Source organism: Gossypium hirsutum, chromosome D03 (genome assembly GCF_007990345.1).
Source record: "Gossypium hirsutum isolate 1008001.06 chromosome D03, Gossypium_hirsutum_v2.1, whole genome shotgun sequence".
NCBI lineage: Eukaryota > Viridiplantae > Streptophyta > Magnoliopsida > Malvales > Malvaceae > Gossypium > Gossypium hirsutum.
Genome location: NC_053439.1, coordinates 17,242,267 through 17,245,630, shown reverse-complemented (window position 1 = coordinate 17,245,630; position 3,364 = coordinate 17,242,267). Strand labels below are relative to the sequence as shown.

At 36.3% G+C, this 3,364-nt stretch overlaps 1 long non-coding RNA gene across 1 annotated transcript; it reads left to right on the top strand.

Moving 5' to 3' along the window:
* Window positions 1-839: 839 nt before the first annotated feature.
* Window positions 840-2,565, top strand: LOC107903985 (uncharacterized). The gene is made up of 5 exons (XR_005911232.1): window positions 840-1,035; window positions 1,153-1,193; window positions 1,286-1,390; window positions 2,032-2,360; window positions 2,486-2,565. It is a non-coding gene; the product is annotated as an uncharacterized lncRNA (long non-coding RNA).
* Window positions 2,566-3,364: the final 799 nt, after the last annotated feature.

Here is a 3,364-nt window from a genome sequence, read left to right as displayed (position 1 = left end):
TTTTTGGAATTTCATCTCCCAAAGCACGCAAAGCATCCATTGCTTTTGAAATAGTATATTGAGAGTGAGGAAAAATAATTTCATTCACTAACTTCCTTGGACTAACCATACTCTCACACAATTTCTCAATCTGAGTAATTAATGTATTTCTTGATGATTTTCTACTTGAACTTGATTTTTTTCCTTTACCGTGTACAACCCCAAGTGTTTGCTTTCTTCGATTAGGGATTTCATGAGAAGGGTTTGATGGTACCTCATCAGGAGCAATACCTTCATTCTCGTTACTATGTTCATCTGAATCACCAAATCCCTCATTAGGTGCATCATCTCCCATAGGAACCACACTTGGAAGAACACCAGACGAAGCTGCCCATGCATTCTCTCCAGTGGCTACAATGCCACCAAACATTTGGCACATTAACTCATTCAAATTGGTTCAATTCCTTTCTTCTTAAATCCTTTCAAATCAGGATTTTCCTACATAATATGTTAAACGTTAAATGTTATACTAACAGCATGTTTGGTTTGGTGTAATGGATTAGCCATTACACCCCTATTCCGTGGGCCGCACTAATCCCCACTTAATCCCATGTTTGGTTTGATGTAGCCTATTACAGGCCTATTACAACACGGATGTATTCCTCATTTTCTCTGCTTCAACAACGATTAGCCATTCCGTTCCAAAAGTAAGGATTAGCTAATCGTTTCTGTTTTACCCTCACCAGCCAAAATCTGCTACTCCACCCCACCCTCTCCCTCTCAACATCAACAGCAGTACACAACCCACCAAACTCCAAGGCAAAAGTCTTCGAAGACCTATCATCTCTTTTATTCTATTACCGATTGGATCCAAACAAAGGATTTTTTTGCCCTTTTAATGGATCATTGGTATTTTATAGGATTTTTGCTTCTTATTTTGCTTCATCTCTGTTTGGTTTCAGCTGAGATCAATGGATCGGTGCTTGAAATGAAGAGAGGAACTTCTTCGGTTCCATTTGATCCCACTCGTGTTACTCAACTCTCATGGCACCCTAGGTCACTTTAATTTCTCTCTTCTTCTTTTTCGTATTTTGTAACTTTTTTTTGTTTAATTTACTCAAAATTGTAAACTTTATGTTTTTATTTTTATTTTCGGGGCTTTTCTTTACAAAGGATTTTTATCAAGTGAGGAATTCGATCACCTTATTACTCTGGTAAGCAACATTTTTTTAAACTAATTTGTTGATTAATTTCGATTTGTGATGTTAACCCCCTCCCCTTTTTTCTTAAAATGTGTGAATTTCAGGCTAAGGATAAATTAGAGAAGTCAATGGTGGCGGATAATGAATCGGGTGATAGCATTGAGAGTGAAGTTCGAACCAGCTCTGGCATGTTTCTTCAGAAAGCTCAGGTATATAATTAAATTGCCCCCTTTTTTAGTTTAAATCTGTGAAATTAGCTGGAATTCTGTTAATGGAAGATAGAAATATTACAGCGGTGAAGGCAGTTCACTTATTCTTCATAAATAACCAAATTTTGGATGGTAGTTTATGACAGATGATGTTTTAGGTGTCTTTTACTCCTTTCCCCTAATGATTCATTCACACTTAATCTAGGGCAAGCTCTTTACCTAAAGAATCCGTTTCCTCACTGAATGCATTGAAAGTTAAAGATGATAGTTGTGCTATTTGGTATTGGCTTAAGCTTTTGGGATAATTACTTTCCCTTAATGTTGTATCAGATATCTCGAGTAGGACTCCTGATAACTGATTTACTTCTTATTTCTTCCTCTGCTATCTTGTTGCTCACTGGGGAATGCGTTACTGCTTTAATCATTCTTCAGTTTGCACCTTTTTCTTCACTGGAGTTCAGGTCCAAATGTGTACTGCTTAGTATTAGTTACTTGTTTCATTAAGTTTAGAGATCGTTTACTCAATACTAATTTTGATGACTCAGATTGTTTATTTTTGTGGACCGTGTTTGGAAAGCATTGTATATGCTGATTCTTGAAGTTCAAATGCTTATGTGGTGTCCTTTATTTCTCATGTGAAGGATGAAGTAGTTGCTGATATCGAAGCTAGGATTGCTGCATGGACCTTCCTTCCAGCAGGTATATATCATTTCTTGCTTGTTGTTACCCTATAATTTCTTAATCTACGTTGAATGGTGTTTTCTCATCTTATTTTAATATGGCACACCAACCAAAGAATGGGGAGTCCATGCAAATACTACATTACGAGAATGGTCAAAAGTATGAGCCACATTTCGATTATTTTCATGACAAGGCTAATCAAGAGCTGGGCGGTCACCGTATAGCCACTGTACTGATGTATTTGTCTGATGTTGAGAGTGGTGGGGAAACTGTGTTTCCAAATGCAGAGGTAAGCATTAGACTATGAATTTTTTATTCCCCCCTATTTATGTTTGCTCTCTTCCTATTCTATCATTGTTAAATGCTTACATTTCCATTTTATTTGTTCATCACTTACTAGTCTGCCTTCTGCAGGGAAAACTTTCTTAGCCAAAGGATGATAGCTGGTCAGATTGTGCAAAAAATGGATATGCAGGTAATACTATGATTTCCATTGGAGATTTTGTGAAATGCTTACTGAGTTGTGTTTTTACTTTTCTCGGATATTAATATGCTAGATCATACCAATTTGTTGGAAGAATTTTCATTTGATTCTAGCTGATAAAATCTCACTTTAATGAACAAGTGAAATTAAGTTTGCCACTTTTGTTTGTATGATTGGTTTGTGATCTGTATTCCAATGAATTCTGCAGATATTACTATGAACCTGTTGTATATGTTCATAGCTTCTTATTTAATTGTTCTCGGATAAAATTGCCACATTAGAAATCCAACCATATACTTTTATTCATAATATACCTGTGGTATTATTAACACCGTGTAAGGCCAATATGGATAGGTGGTGATGGAACCTTACTATCATAATTTTGTTTTTGGTATGTATTTTATTAGCGTTAATTCATCATACTATTATTATGAGCGTTAATTCTGCTGAATATATCTAGATCTTTGTTTATAAAGAATCGACTGAATTGCAAAATTTTAGCATCTGCTATGATGAATGTCACCTGACTGGTAATTATTTCAGGGCACCCTGACTCAATACTATGAACAGCTGCCAGTAAGTCTAGAGAATTTGAGGCTGTATACGGGAAACACCGAAGCAAGGGATCTGAAGACAAGTTGCCAATGCAAAGTAGTCTTGACGAAATGGTAGTTTTTATTCGGGAACTAATCAGCCTTACACGCTTAAAGACATGGGAGGAGGGCACTTGTATTCAGTCATTGACTCAACTTCAACAGAGGGCAAGGATGCTTCTGCATCAACATTGATTGAATGAAATCCATGTAATA